The following is a 19401-nucleotide window of genomic DNA, read 5'->3' as shown; positions in this document are numbered from 1 at the left end:
CACATTAACTGGAACACTTTGTTGGCACCATTCACACACTCCTAACGACACAAGCTGCTGGCTCTGCCCCACATACGGGAAGTGTGCGTGCGTGTGAGAGAGAGCCAGAGTGTCGGTTTGAGTGTTTGTAAGAGAAATAGAAAAAGTGTGTGTGTCTCTATGTGTTTTGTTTATTCCCATATTTGCAGATCTCTTGGCCATTCTGCCCTTGAGTGGAATAAATAGTATGGCGTAAGAATTGAGGTTAATGCTATGCTAATGGAGATCAGTGACATAAACAACATTTCTCTCTTCTCCGGACAAGACTCCTGTTATGTTGTCAGTGTTTGTCCCATTTGAAGTCCACCGACTGTTACAACACAACCAACCACAACACAGGGAGAGGCCTCCTATGACCTATAGCCTCAGACCCCATGTTGTGTTGCTTTCCCCTCTCTCTCCTTAAATGTATTTTTTTCTACTTCTGGGCTGAGAGTTATGTAACTTTATGTGTTATGAGTTGAGTGACCTCTCCATATGCAACTACTCTGGTTGCCTCACACACATGGACACACACACAGGAAAAACACAAAGGGTAGAGGAGACTGACGCAAGATCTTGTGTCGATTAGTATTTCATATTACGTCAACATCATAGCTGTGCAAACAATTAGTGTACAATAGTTTCTCCAAAAGAAATGTACATTCACATAAAACATATCAATCGATACTAAGTTTTTTTTACAAAATAAATATTACACATTGAACATATTTGATCATCATTCAGGTGATGTATGTAATGTCTCCACATAGTCAGTAACACCTAAACATATCACAATATTTCAACCTGTATCATATATGAAAATATCAACTGTTATGACGATATATCTGATAGAGAAAGACAGAGTTTTGAACGTTCCCCTAAGGATACACTCTTAGAATTAGCGGATCCGCAAGGGACCCCTGCAGTTCCTCAAGGGACCATTGCTAGTCAATGGTTCATATTTGCACCTTTGGTTAGTTGAAGAGTTCTTGGAGAAAGGGGAACTGCACCCGCTGGTTTGGCCACGTTTTTTGGCTCGTTCCTCAAGAAATGCTAGACCGAAGCCAAACATGAGTTGGCTTGGGGGTATGGTTTGATGTGGGTGATTCTCAGGTGTGTCCTTACCACCACCAAGTCACACCAATCTGTCAGAACCTTGCCCGCAGCTGTTTCCCCCCACTCAATCACATGAAACAATGCTCCTGCAGGTTGAAAATTACAGGCAGATATATGGTGAGATGCCGGAAGTCCATGTAGAATAAACAACCCTTAACATAATATCATAAAAGCAGTGTTCTGCTAATATAACAATGTACACATTTAATATTTCATTGTAATTCCTAGCCGATACAAATACTGTGCCTATCGGAAATTTCTCTGGTGGTAATGGAGCTACCTTGGAAAACATGTCAGAGTGGTCAAACCTTCCCGCGGACAGCAAAAAAACAAAATGTCACTGGTTTGAAAACTTGAGCCAACAAGGTAAAAAAAACTGTTGATGTGCCCTTGAGCAAGTCACTTAATCTTAGTTTGCTCCAGGGGTACCAAACTACTATTCCTGACCCTGTAAAACAACACATTTCACTGCACCTATCTGGTGTAAGTGACAAAAAAAATATAAAAACATTTTTTTTGTGTTGTCCAATATACAACAAGAGTTCCCTGATTGGTGCAGAAAAAAAGGGTTTCTTCCTCCCAATATCGACTGATAGCATTCAATTCAATGATAAAAACAACAAAATAAGTAAAGCTTGTGTCTAGGTAAAACTTTACTGCTGAGTGCCAGGTCTCTCCTTATTCAGAAACATGAGTATCAATCACATCGGTCAGTACACACCTCATCTTGCCAGTCTCCATGTGCTGGCTCCATATATGTTTCTGTGAACACATACAGTGCATACGGATAGTACAGTCGTGGCCAAAAGTTTTGAGAATGACCCAAATATTAATTTTCACAAAGTTTGCTGCTTCAGTGTCTTTAGATATTTTTGGTCAGATGTTATTATGGTATGTTGAAGTATAATTACAAGCATTTCATACGTGTCAAAGGCTTTTATTGACAATTACATGAAGGTGATGCAAAGAGTTAATATTTACAGTGTTGACCCTTCTTTTTCAAGACCTCTGCAATCCACCCTGGCATGCTGTCAATTAACTTCTGGGCCCCATCTTGACCTATGGCAGTCCATTCTTGCATAATCAATGCTTGGAGTTTGTCAGAATATGTGGATTTTTGTTTGTCCACCCACCTCTTGAGGATTGACCACAAGTTCTCAATGGGATTAAGGTCTGGGGAGTTTCCTGGCCATGGACCCAAAATATCAATATTTTGTTCCTCGAGCCACTTAGTTATCACTTTTTCTTTATGGCAAGGTGCTCCATCATGCTGGAAAACCATTGTTCATCACCAAACTGTTCCAGGATGGTTGGGAAAAGTTGCTCTCGGAAGATGTGTTGGTACCATTCTTTATTCATGGCTGTGTTCTTAGGCAAACTTGTGAGTGAGCCCACTCCCTTGGCTGAGAAGCAACCCCACACATGAATGGTCTCAGGATGCTTTACTGTTGGCATGACACAGGACTGATGGTAGTGCTCACCTTGTCTTCTCCGGACAAGCTTTTTTCTGGATGCCCCAGACAATCGGAAAGGGGATTCATCAGAGAAAATTACTTTACCCCAGTCCTTAGCCGTCCAATCCCTGTACCTTTTGCAAATATCAGTCTGTCCCTGATGTTTTACCTGGAGAGAAGTGGCTTCTTTGCTGCCCTTCTTGACACCAGGCCATCCTCCAAAAGTTTTTGCCTCACTGTGCGTGCAGATGCACTCACACCTGCCTGCTGCCATTCCTGAGCAAGCTCTGTACTGGTGGTGCCCCGATCCCGCAGCTGAATCAACTTTAGGAGATGGTCCTGGCGATTGCTGGACTTTCTTGGGCATCCTGAAGCCTTCTTCACAACAATTGAACCGCTCTCCTTGAAGTTCTTGATCATCCGATGAATGGTTGATTTAGGTGCAATCTTACAGGCAGCAATATCCTTGCCTGTGAAGCCCTTTTTGTGTAAAGCAATGATGACGGCACGTATTTCCTTGCAGGTAGCCATGGGTGACAGGGGAAGAACAGTGATTCCAAGCACCACCCTCTTTTTGATAGCTTCCAGTCTGTTATTTGAACTCAATAAGCATGACAGAGTGATCTCCAGCCTTGTTCTTGTCAACACTCACACCTGTGTTAACGAGAGAATCACTGACATGATGTCAGCTGATCCTTTTGTGGCAGGGCTGAAATGCAGTGGAAATGTTTTTTGGGGATTCAGTTCATTTGCAAGGCAAAGAGGGACTTTGCAATTAATTGCAATTCATCTGATCACTCTTCATAACATCCTGGAGTATATACAAATTGCCATCATACAAACTGAGGCAGCAGACTTTGTGAAAATTAATATTTGTTTCATTCTCAAAACTTTTGGCCACGACTGTATTCAAACCAATTTGAGCTCTGGTGCATTCTGTTTCCATTGATCATCCTTGAGATGTTTCTACAACTTGATTGGAGTCCACCTGTGGTAAACTCAACGAACTGGACATGATTTGGAAAGGCACACACCTGTCTATTTGTTTTTATATTTCACCTTTATTTATTAACCAGGTAGGCCAGGTTCTCATTTACAACTGCAACCTGGCCAAGATAAAGCAAAGCAGTGCGACAAAAACAACAACACAGAGTTACAAATGGGATAAATAAATGTACAGTCAATAACACAATAGACAAATCTATGAACAGTGTGTGCAAATGAAGTAAGGAGGTAGGGCAATAAATAGGCCATAGTGGCGAAGTAATTACATTTTAGCAATTAACACTGGAGTGATAGATGTGCAGATGAGGATGTGCAAGTAGAAATATTGGTGTGCAAAAGAGCAGAAAAACAAAAACAAATATGGGGATGAGGTAGGTACTTGGATGGGCTATTTACAGATGGGCTGTGTACAGCTGCAGTGATCGGTAAGCTGTTCTATCAGCTGATGCTTAAAGTTAGTGAGGGAGATGTACGTAAAAGTGATTTATTCTCGGGATTGAACATTTGTTAAATACCGGGAAAATATTAAACCCTAATTCCTAGGTATGGAACAGTCGGCCACATGTTGGCAAGTATCCAGCCAGCAACCTTCACCTCTTAGCGGCAACAGCTTTCACAGGCTCATCATTTATACAAATACAGAAGCTTCACTACGTTGATACATTTGATAACCCAAATGTAAAACATAATTTATACAAACTGACATTATTTGTTACTTATTTTCTACTTCCTAGATGCATATAATGTCCAGGGTATAACCTAACCTGGTGGAACCAGCCCGATTGCTGTGTTAACCATTATATTTCACTTCGTAAATTATATCTGAAGTGAAATCGAAAGGTGAACGCAGCGATCAGGTTGGTTTCACAAGGCAATCATAACCACCATTGATAATGTAATCAGTGATGTGTGTGTGACCGGCCAGTATCTTTGATAAAGGGCCAGAAGCTGATCTACACTGCTATGCCCACTGGGCGCTGGCAAAACCTTACCTCCAGCCTCAACTCTTGCCTGCTCACCAACGATGGGGAGACCAGAATTAGGTAGGTTTTATCTGACCTGTTCAAACTTCAACATAGTATTTGTTTGTTTGTCAGATATCACCTATCCGTACTGCCATTGGTAATAGAACAGTGATTATGTGTGTATATGTTCAGAGGAACATGTATGGAGCCAGAACCTTGAGACTTGCAAGAGGATGAAGTCCAGACTGACATACGGGCTTGAGAGAGATGGGGAGAGACCTAGCACTCTGCATCAAATTTTTACTAGACACAACTTTTACTTGTATTGTCTTGTTTTATAATTGAATTGAATGGTATCAGTCAATATGGGGATTGAGAAACCCTGTGCAATCTGCACCAGGATCAGGGAACACCTGATCCTGGGTGACAGGGTAGCCTAGTGGTTAGAGCGTTGGACTAGTAACTGAAAGGTTGCAAGTTCAAATCCCTGAGCTGACAAGGTACAAATCTGTCATTCTGCCCCTGAACAAGGCTGTTTACCCACTGTTCCTAAGCCATCATTGAAAATAAGAATTTGTTCGTAACTGACTTGCCTAGTTAAATAAAGGTAAAAAAATTAAATAATATGGGACACCACACAGGAAGGTATGACCACTCTAGCCCCATGACAACCAGACAAAATGCTGATAGGCACTTTATCTATATCAGCTGGGAATGATGATGGCGCCAACATAGATGGTCGCCTTGCTTCGAGACCTTAGGGAACTATGCAGTATTTAGTTTTTTTATGTATTATTTCTTACAGTGCAAAAAAGGTATTAGGTGAACAATAGGTAAGTAAAGAAATAAAACAGTAAAAAGACAGGCTATATACAGTAGCGAGGCTATAAAAGTAGCGAGGCTACATGCAGACACCGTTTAGTCAGGCTTATTGAGGTAGTATGTACATGTAGATATGGTTAAAGTGACTATGCATATATGATGAACAGAGAGTAGCAGTAGCGTAAAAGAGAGGGGTTGGCGGGTGGTGGCTGGCGGAACACAATGCAGATAGCCCGGTTAGCCAATGTGCGGGAGCACTGGTTGGTCAGCCCAATTGAGGTAGTATGTACATGAATGTATAGTTAAAGTGACTACGCATATATGATAAACAGAGAGTAGCAGCAGTGTAAAAAATAGGGTTTGGGGGGGATTGGGGGGGGCAGACAATGCAAATAGTCTGGGTAGCTATTTGATTACCTGCTCAGGAGTCTTATGGCTCGGGGGTAAAAACTTTTGAGAAGCCTTTTTGTCCTAGACTTGGCACTCCGGTACCGCTTGCCATGTGGTAGTAGAGAGACCAGTCTATGACTGGGGTGGCTGGGGTCTTTGACATTTTTTAGGGCCTTCCTCTGACACCGCCTGGTGTAGAGGTCCTGGATGGCAGGCAGCTTAGCCCCAGTGATGTACTGAGCCGTACGCACTACCCTCTGTTGTGCCTTGCGGTCAGAGGCCGAGCAATTGCCGTACCAAGCAGTGCTGCAACCAGTCAGGATGCACTCGATGTTGCAGCTCTAGAATCTTTTGAGAATCTCAGGACCCATGTCAAATCTTTTTTTGTTTCCTGAGGGGGAATAGGCTTCGTCGTGCCCTCTTCACGACTGTCTTGTGTTTTTGCACCATTCTAGTTTGTTGTTGATGTGGACACCAAGGAACTTGAAGCTCTCAACCTGCTCCCCTACAGCCCCGTCAATGAGAATGGGGGCTTGCTCGGTCCTCCTCATCCTGTAGTCCACAATCATCTCCTTAGTCTTGGTTACGTTGAGGGATAGGTTGTTATTCTGGAACCACACTGCCAGGTCTCTGACCTCCTCCCTATAGGCTGTCTTGTCGTTGAGCAGGCCTACACCTGTTGTGTCGTCTGCAAACTTAATGATGGTGTTGGAGTCGTACCTGGCCGCGCAGTTGTGGGTGAACAGGGAGTACAGAAGGGGACTGAGCACACACCCCTGGGGAGCTCCAGCGTTGAGGATCAGCGTGGCAGATGTGTTGCTACATACCCTCACCACCTGGAGGCGGGCCCTCAAGAAGTCCAGGATTCAGTTTTAGAGGGAGGTGTTTAGTCCCAGGATCTTTAGCTTAGTGATGAGCTTTGAGGGTACTATGGTGTTGAACGCTGAGCTATAGTCAATGAATAGCATTCTCACATAAGTGTTCCTTTTGTCCAGGTGGGAAAGGGTAGTGTGGAGTGCAATAGAGATTGCATCATCTGTGGATCTGTTTGGGCGGTATGCAAATTGGAGTGGGTCTAGGATTTATGGGATAATGGTGTTGATGTGAGCCATTACCAACACCTTCAAAGCACTTCATGGCTACGGACGTTTAGGAAGGTTGCCTTTGTGTTCTTGGGCACGAGGACTATGGTGGTCTGCTTGAAACATGTTGGTATTACAGACTCAATCAGGGACATGTTGAAAATGTCAGTGAAGACACCAGCCAGTTGGTCAGCACATGTCCAGAGCACACATCCTGGTAATCCGTCTTGTCCCGCAGCCTTGTGTATGTTGACCTGTTTAAAGGTCTTACGTTGGCTATGGAGAGCAAGATCACACAGTCGTCCGGAAAAGCTGATGCTCTCATGCATGCCTTAGTGTTGCTTGCCTCGAAGCGAGCATAGAAGTGATTTAGCTCATCTGGTAGGCTTGTTGCACTGGGCAGCTCGCGGCTGTGCTTCCCTTTGTAGTCTGTAACAGTTTGCAAGACCTGCCACATAAGACGAGCGTCGGAGCCGGTGTAGTATGATTCAATCTTAGCCCTGTATTGACGCTTTGCCTGTTTGATGGTTCGTTGCAGGGCATAACAGGATTTCTTGTAAGCTTCCGGGTTAGAGTCCCACACCTTGAAAGCAGCAGCTCTACCCTTTAGTTCAGTGCAAATGGTGCCTGTAATACATGGCTTTTGGTTGGGGTATGTATGTACAGTCATTGTGGGGACGACGTCCTCGATACACTTATTGATAAAGCCAGTGACTGATGTGGTGTACTCCTCAATGCCATCGGAAGAATCCCGGAACATGTTCCAGTCTGTGATAGCAAAACAGTCCTATAGTTTAGCATCTGCTTCATCTGACCACTTTTTTATAGACCGAGTCACTGGTGCTTCCTGCTTTAATTTTTGCTTGTAAGCAGGAATCAGGAGGATAGAGTTGTGGTCAGATTTATCAAATTGAGGGAGAGCTTTGTACACGTCTCTGTGTGTGGAGTACAGGTGACCTAGAATGTTTTTCCCTCTGGTTGCACATTTAACATGTTGATAGAAATTTGGTAGAACTGATTTATGTTTCCCTGCATTAAAATCTCCGGCAACTAGGAGCACTACCTCTGGGTGAGTGGTTTCCTGTTTGCTTATTTCCTTATACAGCTGACTGAGTGCAGTCTTAGTGCCAGCATCTGTTTGTGGTGGTAAATAAACAGACACGAAAAGTATAGCTGAAAACTCGGCAAGTAGTGTGGCCTGCAATTTATCACAATATACTCTACTTCAGGCAAGCAAAATCTAGAGACTTCCTTAGATTTCGTGCACCAGCTGTTGTTTACAAATATGCACAGACCCCACCCCACCCCCCTTGTTTTACCGGAGTGTGCTGTTCTATATTGCCGGTGCAGCGTATATCCCACTAGCTGAATATCCATGTCGTCCTTCGGCCACGATTCCATGAAACATAGGATATTACAGTTTTTGATGTCCAGTTGGTAGGATATTCGAGATCGTACCTCGTCTAATTTATTGCCCAATGATTGCACGTTGGCGAGTATTATTGACAGTAATGGCAGCTTTCCGACTCGTCTTCTCCGGGTCCTGACCAGGCATCCGGCTCTTTGTTCTCTGTACCTGCGTCGCTTCCTCTTGCAAATAACGGGAATGTCGGCCCTATGGGGTGTTTGGAGAATGTCTTGTGCGTCCTCCTTGTTGTAGAAAAAAATCTTTGTCTAATCCGAGGTGAGTGATCGGTGTCCTGATATCCAGAAGCTATTTTCTGCCGTAAGATACGGTTGCAGAAACATTATGTACAAAATAAGATACAAATAATGTGAAAAAAAAACACATAACAGTACAATTGGTTGGGCGCCTGTAAAAATGCTGACATTTCTTCCGGCGCCATTTTACCATTTGACCACCACCCAGGACAGTGGATCTAATCACAGAGGCCGACCCAAAACAACGTCGCCGCAGAAGTGGCAGACGGAGCGGCCTCTTGGTCAGGCTCCGTAGGCGTGCACAGTGCCCACTGCTTCCGAGTATACTACTCACCAATGTCCAGTCTCTTGACAACAAGGTAGATGAAATTAGTGCAAGGGTTGCTTGCCAGAGAGACATCAGAGATTGTAACATTTTTCACGGAAACATGGCTCTCTCGGGAAAAGGTTGTCGGAGTCTGTTCAGCCACTTGACTTCTTCATGCGTCGCACCGACAGAGATAAACACCTCTCTGAGAATAAGAAGGGCGGGGGTGTATGCTTCATGATTAACGACTCATGGTGTAATCATAACAACATACAGGAACTCAAGTCCTTCTGCTCACAAGACCTATAATTTCTTACAATCAAATGCCGGCCCTATTTTCTCCCAAGAAAATTCTCATCAGTTATCGTCACATCACCCCTCAAGCAAACACCAGGACGGCTCTCAAGGAACTTTATTGAACTCTATGTAAACTGGAAACCATACTGTATATCCTGAGGCTGCATGTATTGTAGCTTGGGATTTAAACAAAGCAAATTAGAGAACAAGGCTACCTAAATTCTAATCAGCGTAGTGATTGCAGCACTCGCACGGGCATTACACTCGATCACTGCTATTCTAACTTTCACGGTGCATACAAGGCCATCCCTTGCCCTCCCTTCGGCAAATCCGACCATGACTCCATCTTGCTCCGACCGTCTTATAGACAGAAACTCAAACAGGATGTACACGTGACTAGAACCATTCAACGCTGGTCTGACCAATCGGAACCCACGCTTCAAGATTATTTTGATAACGCGGACGGGGAAATGTTCCGGGGAGCCTTAGAGAATAACATCGATCTATACGCTGACTCGGTGAGTGAGTTTATAAGGATGTGCATTGAAGATGTTGTACACACTGTGACTACTAAAACCTACCCTAACCAGAAACTGTGGATGGATGGCGGCATTCATGCAAAACTGAAAGCGCGAACCACCACATTTAACCATGGAAAGAGGACTGGGAATATGGCCGAATATAAACAGTGTAGTTATTCCATACGCAAGGCAATCAAACAAGCAAAATGTCGGTTTAGGGACAAAGTGGAGTCACAATTCAACGGCTCAGACACGAGACGTATGTGGCAGGGTCTACAGGAAATCACGGACCACAAAAAGAAAACCAGCCACATCACGTACACCGACGACTCACTTACAGACAAACTAAACACCTTCTTTGCCTGCTTTGAGGATAATACAGTGCCACCGTCGCAAATGACAAATAAAAAAAGTAAAATTGCAGACGTCAAACAGAGAAAGTTATCAGCGAAACCCCATAGCCACAGGTCTGGGTGTGAGCACTGAATGGGACCATGCCAAATGCCACCCAGCTCCCTATACACTGTAAACCCCAATGTGCTGTCTCTACTCAAAACTTTTGAGGAAACCTGTTGTACTTAATATATCTGAGTTCAGTTACTAAAGTGATTTTGTAGTCAGTACCCAAACCGGTAAGAGTCACTATGGGGCAGGGATAGGCAAATCCAGTCATCGGGCCTGGAGTGATGTCACACTTTTTCCTCATCCTTAGCAAACACAGCTGATTAAACAATACTGAACAAAAATATAAACGCAACATGAAAAGTTTTGGTCCTGTCTTTTATGAGCTGAAATAAAAGATCCCAGAAATGTTCCATATGCACAAAAGCTTATTTTGCAAAAAATGTGGGCACAAATTTGTTTACATCCCTGTTAGTGAGCATTTTTCCTTTTCCAAGATAATCCATACACATGACAGGTGTGGCAAGAAGCTGATTAGTCCTGTGGCCTTAACCAAGTTAGTTCCTAGATGAATATTAGCATTTATAACTCAACTATTTTTGTCAATAAAAATCATTATTCTGAGGACTAGCTTTAACCCAATACAGTGGTCTGAAACTCAAGGTTTACATGCCATATCAGGCCTGCAAGTAGGTTGCACAGTTCTGGTAACTTTACCAAAATTCCAATATAACACTTTTGGAAAAATCCTGGTTTGAGGATTTCCAGGAATCTTCCAACTGGGATTCCGGGAAAAACGGGGAAATTTACCATAATTTTGCAACCACACCTGCAAGTCATATTTTCCTGGCTTGCAAAGGGATGTGATATTCCTATTGAAATAGTTAGGATATTCAACATGCGTTCATAATGACTGTGAGGGTTAGGAACAGTGTGAGGTGACTACCTAAGGCATTTAAACTGGACAACCATTTCAGCAACGGGTGCAAAAAATCTAATTAAATGATTGGATTAGTTGAACTTTTATTTATTTATCTTGGTGTAGCATAAGTTCAATCACTCAATGAACATGCAAAAACACAGCTATTAAAAACATGTTTTTTTTTTTTATCTACCTCCAGTAGAACATGCTGGATAAAAAGTTAATTTAGCTGATGTGACTTCTCATTTAGTTTTGAGTCTGTACCACAAACATTTTAAGTAATAATTACTTTTCATTGACTTTTGAGTTCAACTTACTAAAAGCATTTGAGTTAAAAATGCCTTGGGGTTTACAATGTATAGTGAACTATTTTTGACCAAAACGTGGTCAAAACTAGTTCACTATATATGGAATTGGGTGCCATTTGAGACACTGCCGATATGTTTGATATGTTTATGACAATAGGTTGGCATATTGATTCATCACCTACTCCATATCATCATGACCAAGCTCTCGCCCTCCTCCCATCTTGTAATGTTCCAGTTAGATCCAACACGATGTCACATACTTACGTCAATTTCATACGTTTGTTCAACTCCCGCAAACATCAAATTGTAGATCATATGACAACACCACTGCACAATACACCCAAAATAAGTCACACGCCCAAAAGCGCAATAGATTCACGAGCACTGCTTTCCTTAGCTTAGTTTGTGCATGCAGGTGGACTGAAGTAGTACTGGAATATAGCGTCTGTCTGTTGTGTCTGTTGGTCTATCTGTGTTGATGTGTCTTCACCTCATACAGACAAGATGGAACACAAAAAAAACACAAAAAAATGAACTCTCTATAACCAGGCTTTAATCCAACCATTTCATGCAAATGAATTACCTGACCCATGAAAAAAATCACGACCTGGCTGATGGGAACAGGAAATGCCGGTACAATTTTATAAATTGGGAAAGACAATGTTTGTTCGACATGGTGGGATCTTTTTGTGTTTGTAAAAGTAATTATGCAAGAAATTTTGGTGGAAACGCCTTTAAGCGCAAATATTGATATAATAACCATCATATCGAAGTAAACTTGGAGTCACGCGATGATATGTTGTGTGGTCCTCCCACTACGACTCGGGAAAGCATTCAGTTTCAGGCTACAGATTAAAACCTTTTCTCAATAGGGGGGTGCTGTTTTCACTTTGTAAAAATTCGTTCCCAAATTAAACTGCCTCGTACTCAATTCTTGCTCGTACAATATGCATATTATTATTACTATTGGATAGAAAACACTCTAGTTTCTAAAACCGTTGAATTATATCTGTGAGTAAAACAGAACTCATTTTGCAGCAAACTTCCTGTCAGGAACTGAAAAATCTGAAATCTGGGGCTCTGTTCCAGGGTCAGTTTATAAATCTGCATGTAATCTATGGGTCGACATGCACTGCATACGCCTTCCCCTAGATGTCAGCAAGCAGTGAGAATTGGAATGGAGTTGCTAGGTAGATCTGAGGCAGTATAAAGGCTCTTGGAACGGGTGGTGCACTCTTTTCAACGTTCGTCATGGCGCAAAGCAGACCTCAGGATGTTATTCTGAAAAGCTCTCGTTATAGGCCTTAGATATATCCGGCTCTGATTTTATTCGATATAGGTGTTAAAAACATCATAATGTAGTTATTTTAAACCGAGTTATATCAGTTTATATCAGTATATTGAGATTTTCGGAATTTTCTTTGTGCTGCGTTTTGAAGAGTTGGACACGTCTGGGCCACATAGGAATTAGCAGCAAACATTAGCTAAGTTGAAGACGACAATCTACAACCGAGCAACGATGATTCTGGACAAAGGACAACTTGCACAAGATTCTGATGGAAGCTCATCAAATAGTATGAACTATTTATGATGTTAATTCGTTGTTCTGTTGAAAAATGTGAAACTATTATTCCGCCATTAATTTCGGTGCGGTCTCGCTTTAACGCACGCTGTATGTCGTAGTAACGTTCATTTTAAAAATATAACACAGCGGTTGCATTAAGAACTAATGTATCTTTCATTTGCTGTCCAACCTGTATTTTTTTGTCAAGTTTATGATTAGTTATTGATTAGATTAGGTGCCTCTCCCAAGATTTCTCCCGACATTTTGTTTGTTGTTTGGCTACTATTCATATTGTATAACCACGATTTGTGCCGCTAAATATGCACATTTTCGAACAAACCATATATGTATTGTGTAATATGATGTTATAGGACTGTCATCTGAAGAAGTTTGAGAAGGTTAGTGAAAAATTAATATCTTTTGCTGGTTTATTCGTTATCACTACTGTTGGCTTGAATCAATGCTGTTGTGTGGTTGGCTATTGTAGTAAGCTATTATAATGCTATTTTGTGTTTTCGCTGTAAAACACTTCCAAAATCTGAAATATTGGCTGGATTCACAAGATCTTTGTCTTTCATTTCCTGTACACTGTGTATTTTTCATAAATGTTTTATGATGAATATTTAGGTAATTCACGTTGCTCTCTGTAGTTATTCTAGTTGCTTTGGTGAGAGTTGTGATGGTGGCTGTAATGTAAAACTATGATTTATGCCTGAAAAATGCAAATTTTTCGAACAAAACATATGCTATACAATAAATATGTTATCAGACTGTCATCTGATGAAGTTGTTTCTTGGTTAGTGACTATTTATATCTTTATTTGGTCGAATTTGTGATAGCTACCTATGCAGTAAAAAAATGGTGGGAAAAAAAGTTGGCTCTTTTGCTATCGTGGTTAGCTAATAGAAATACATATTGTGTCTTCCCTGTAAAACATTTTAAAAATCAGAAATGATGGCTGGATTCACAAGATGTGTATCTTTCATCTGGTGTCTTGGACTTGTGATTTCATGATATTTAGATGCTAGTATTTACTTGTGGCGCTATGCTAGGCTATGCTAGTCAGCTTTTTTACTGATGAGGGTGCTCCCGGATCCGGGATTGTGTGCAACTAGAAGTTAAATAAGTTTTGATGAACTTCACAGGGTGGTGAATGTGCAAGGTGATGAGCTTGATGCTCCTGTCCAATAAATATCGAGGATCATATTTTGGTGACCGATGATCGATACTTTGCTGCCGTTTGACAAATACAAACCATGTCGCTCTTATCTATAGTAATCTCATAATGTAGGTAGCCTACCCGCACTGGATCTGCAAACTGTTAGCTAGAGCACACCTGCCAAGACCAGAGTGGACACATTTGCTATATAACGCAAACATTTTTGGGACAAATCCATCAGTAGAGTTAAAAATGCGATGGAAACCCATTTAACTAACGTATTTTTATTCGGTACATGGGAATTTAACGTCAAAAGTCATTTTTATGTGCACTATGTCATCACGCACAGCCTTTTATCTGCAATAGATCAGTTTGATGGAAACACATCTCTGGTGGGAAAATGCGCATATTGTTTCATGCATTTTTTAGAATATTTGCATGAAAATCTGTCGCAAATTGGATGGAAACCTAGTTTATGCCATGTTTTCTTTTTTGCACAGAAATACAGACTTGGCTTATTGGCAATCCATGCTGTTATACGTTAACAGCACTATCCAATCAGGATGATCCAGTTAACAGCACTATCCAATCAGGAATCAGGATGCTCTAACAGTTAACGTCACTTTCTATTCAAGAATATCCAATAAAGATGCTCTTTAACAGAGCTATCCAATCAAGGATGCTCATACAATAAACAGTTCTCCAATCAGGATGCTCTTACAGTTAACAGCGCACTGAGCCCGCTGACGTTGCGGAAACGTCCAAATTTAATCTAACGACTTCTAGCAACAAATCAAGGAACCGACAGTGATTCTCACTCAAAAACAGTTGGCAACACTGCTACTGCATGCAGACAGGGCAGGGAAGGGGACGGTCTGTTTCAGAACACAAGCAGTGTTATTGCCACACATTTAATGGAATTACTGGAGTGACGGAAGATTCTGGAAGTTATAAGCATCAGTTATCCACTCTAATATAAAACACACAGCAAACTGAACACTAGTATGTCATCATGCATCCAACAATACCGGTGAGCATCTCTGAATCCCAACTGATACAAGGCAATTCCCCATCTCTAACAGAAGAGCTGTCCTTCTCAAAATTCAAAGTCTTGTACATTTAAAAAGCTGTAATAAAGACTCCTTTACTTTGCAATAGACAATGTGGTCTGGCAGTTTCTTTTGGAGAAATATGTGGTCTAGGAAATGCCCTGTCTGTGACATGCATACACGTAGATGCAATCTACATCTGATCTGAAAGGCAATATAATTACAAAGCTTTCAGTAAACTCAGCCTGTAGAGTGGCCCGTCGCTAACTCAACACCTCTGATATAAGATGCATAAGAGGGAAAGAAGGTTAAGTAAGGCAAACTAATGGTTAGGTAACAGGCTGGCTTTTACTGGTTTTACTCTGGAATTGTGTGTTGCACATAGCACAGTAGAAGCTGTAATTAGTTGAATGATAGTTAAAGGTAGTGAAACATAATGCTCCATGTTGCTTTTGTTGCCATCTTGGTTGTGGATAAGGGTGACTGTGGATAACTGTGGATAACATTGACTGTGCAGTACAGTACAGTACATGACAGAACATCCGTGGCCTTGCTATTTAGAAGAGAACAGCCAGGTTACATCCAGCGATCTGTCAATGTAGTAACCCTGTAGTTAGCTCGTTAATCAGTTACTGAAACAGTTAGTTAGAAGGAGAAGATTGGAACATGCAGATCCGGTCCACACCCAGTGGGACAGATCCATCCCATTCTCAGATTTAGTCAGACCAGGTGCGGAAGTCTTCCTGAGGCCCAGAGGTCCACACACAGACAAAAAGCCATAGTGTTATAGTAGTAACATACAGAAGAACCCTTCACTCAACTACTGTATCCACCCCTCCTCAGGGATGGAAATTAAGCTAGAGTGAGGTTAGTACTTTTCAGACTGGGCTAGTAGAAAATGTGCCAAAATAGCCCGCCAGCGAGTAAAATCTGCATGGTACAGATTTTGGATCCTTGCCGAGTAGAAATTGTTGTCTACCACCCGGCTGGGTAGTGGCCAAACTCCTTAAGTTCCATCTCCTCCTCACAGAGAGAAAGAGGACAGGATCCAGGGCTATAACTCTAGCAGCCTGCACTGTGGAACCGCATTCTCTCTGAGGGGGACCTAGTGACAGTCCAGTAAAAGTGGAACCCACTTCATCTCTCTCTCTCTCTCTCTCTCTCTCTCCCTCTCATCCATATTTCACTTTTAGTCACTACCTATCTACTCCACTCTTTATCTCTCGAGCTCTATCTTCTCTCCCTGTCAAGGAGGGTCCCTTGGTCACCATGGAGACAGTCTCGAAGTCACTCACTTGCCTTGGGATCAGCCACAGATGGCAGGTAAAGGATGGTGCTGTTGGTGGAGATGGTTGCTGCGGGGACTGTGCCGGGGTTCCGCATAGTGGCATAGGCGGTCGCGGTGGGGGCGGTGCTCAGTTTGGTGCGGATGTTGCTATTGGCTGAACGGTTATACCGACTGGTCCGGGAACAATCCAGGTTCCGCCCCTCCAATAAATAGGTGAGCATCTGTCCTTTGCCCTTAACGCTGTCCTTACCGCGGCACACAAAGTCATAGTGACCCCTGATGATGCAGTGCACGTCTTCTGTCACCTGGGGGTGATGTAGGACACATGATAAACAACAACTGAATGATCACCTGTATTGTTTGTGTGTGTGTGTGTGTGTGTGTGTGTGTGTGTGTGTGTGTGTGTGTGTGTGTGTGTGTGTGTGTGTGTGTGTGTGTGTGTGTGTGTGTGCGTGCGTGCGTGCGGGTGTGCGTTCTTTCGTCTGTGTCCGTGCGCGACTGCATGACTACGTTCATGTGTGTGAGTGTTTGGGGTAGTGAACCTGTACCTGTTGAGTGCGGTCTTAGTTCCAGCATCGGTTTGTGGTTGTAAATAGAGACCTACGAAAAACATATATGATACACTCTTGGTAGATAGTGTGGTCTACAGCTTATCATGAGGTATTCTATCTCAGGTGAGGAGAATCTTGAGACTTCCTTAATATTAGAGATCACGCACCAGTTATTGTTAACAAAGAGAAACACTCCCCCTCTTCTAAGCTTCCCTAATGCAGCCGTTCTGTCCTGCCGATGTATAGAAAAAACAGCTAGATTTATATTTACCATGTTCTTGTTCAGCCACGACTCTGAGAAACATAGGACATTACAGTTCTTCAGATCACGTTGATAGGATAGTCTCGAACGGAGCTCATCCATTTTATTCTCCAGTGAATAGAACGGAGAGTAAAGGCGATTTATCCACTCTCCGACGTATTCTCGTCAGGTATCCCGCACTCCGACCTCTATAGCGGCATCTCCTCCTTCTTCGAGTGTCTGGGATTTGGCTTGTCCCGCAATAATCAATTTGTCTTTCATCTCCGACTCATTGAGTTAGTGATAGATGTTCTGATGTCCATAAGTTATTTTCGATCACAGGAAATTATGGCGGAAATATTATGTACAAAAAAAGTTAAGATCAGTGCCAAAAAATACACAAAATAGCACAATTGGAGAGAAGCCCGTAAAATGGGCTGCCATTCCCTCTGGATCCATTATATTATCAGAACTGTGTGGTCCTGTGTGTTTGTCAGTGTGCGTGCATGTGTGGCGTGCGTGTGTTTTCACTCACCAACTCTCAAGACAAAGTCATTGTACAAATGGTAGTTGAAGACATCCAGTACATCAAACATCTCAATAGCAAAATCTGCCACTGTGCATAAGTGTGAGGAGGTGGACTTCTTAGCCTTGGAATCACAAGACAAAAAGAGAGAAATAAGTCAAAAATGAGTTATCACGTAAGTGATTTCATGCAGCTGACGCAGCCAATACCATAAGGATTTAAAAGTCATGCTGGCTCGCGAACTGTGAGCTTTGCATAAAGCTTGCATATACTGTAAATTTTAAAATGCCTGTTTTGTTTGACCACCTTAGAGGGTTTAACGTAAAGCCAGAAGTTTGTTTTATAAAAGGCAGATATGCTGACACCACAGTAACGGTTAATCCTCTCGCTCTATTCACTTTCTCTCTCCCTCTGCTCTCATGGAGAATTTTGAGAGTGGAAACGTGACAGCATTCAAATAAAACAGTATCTGAGGACCCTTAGACTTGGCACTCAAAAGGTGGTCTATATTGAGGTAAGACATTTTTAGACATGCACATACAGTGAGGCCCCCATTAATTGCCATAATTAATGGCACCCTTGACAATGATGAGCAAAAAAGACTGTATAAAATAAAGAATACAAATACTGAGCTATATTGTATACAATTTTTTTTTTTTTTGTATACGAAAAAAAAATTATACTAATACAATTGCTCAGAGAAAGAGATTTTGTTTAACAAGTAATAAAAAAAATCTCAAAAAGATTAAGAGCGTTAGACCAGTAACTAAAAGGTTGCTGGTTTGAATCCCTGAACCAGCAAGGTGGATTCAAAAACTGCTGTTCTGCCCTTGAGCAAGGCAGTTTACCCCGAACAACAACTGCTCCCCAGGTGCTGATGACATGAAGGTCGATTAAGTCAGTCCCCCGTCTCTCTCTGATTCAGAGAGGTTGGGTTAAATGAGGAAAACACATTTTGGTTGAATGAATTCAACTTACTTGTTATACCCCTTTCCCTAGTCAGTTGCACAACTGAATGCACGCAACCGAAATGTGTCTTTTGCATTTAATGCAAGCCCTCTGAATCAGAGAGGTGCGGGGGGGCTGCCTTAATCGACTTCCACCTCATCGGCACTCGGGGAGCAGTTGTTGGAGGTCAACTGCCTTGCTCAAGGGCAGAACGGCACATCTTTCCACCTTGCTGTCTCAGTGATTCAAACCAGCAACTTTTCGGTGACTGGCCCAACACTCTTAATCACTAGGCTACCTGCTAGGCTATCAAGGTTGCCAATATTTATGGACCCCACTGTATGTAAACATGCACGCACACTCACATGCTTGTGCAAACACACACACGTTATGCCATACTGTATTTTAGTGTACCTTGGAGCCAGTGGTAGGTAGTAGGCCTACTGTAGCCATGTATGTGCTTCCGATGGTTTTGATCTTCTCGATGTCTCTGTAGCACTTTTTATCCATCAGCTATAGACAGACAGAATGAGAGAGAGAAAAAGAGATATACAGCACCAGTCAAAGGTTTGGACACACCTACTCATTCAAGGGTTCTCCTTTATTTATTCTATTTTCTACTTTGTAGAATAATAGTGAAGACATCAAAACTATGAAATAACACATAAGGAATCATGTAGTAACCAAAAATGTGTTAAACAAATCAAAATATATTTTACATTTGAGATTCTTCAAAGTAGCCACCCTTTGCCTTGATGACAGCTTTACACACTCTTGGCATTCTCTCAACCAGCTTCATGA

General features: G+C 42.2%; 1 protein-coding gene and 1 long non-coding RNA gene across 2 annotated transcripts in view; one reads left to right on the top strand and one right to left on the bottom strand.

Moving 5' to 3' along the window:
- Nucleotides 1-19401, bottom strand: part of LOC129855487 (NAD-dependent protein deacylase sirtuin-5, mitochondrial-like) — a 128463-nt gene that overhangs the window by 50623 nt on the left and 58439 nt on the right. The gene's annotated exons all lie outside the window — the stretch shown is intronic.
- LOC129855492 (uncharacterized) overlaps nt 1-19401 on the top strand; it is a 42047-nt gene that overhangs the window by 18652 nt on the left and 3994 nt on the right. The gene's annotated exons all lie outside the window — the stretch shown is intronic.

Source organism: Salvelinus fontinalis, chromosome 5 (genome assembly GCF_029448725.1).
Source record: "Salvelinus fontinalis isolate EN_2023a chromosome 5, ASM2944872v1, whole genome shotgun sequence".
Classification (NCBI taxonomy): domain Eukaryota; kingdom Metazoa; phylum Chordata; class Actinopteri; order Salmoniformes; family Salmonidae; genus Salvelinus; species Salvelinus fontinalis.
The sequence above is the reverse complement of the archived record's forward strand: the minus strand, read 5'-3'. Positions and strand labels throughout refer to the sequence as shown.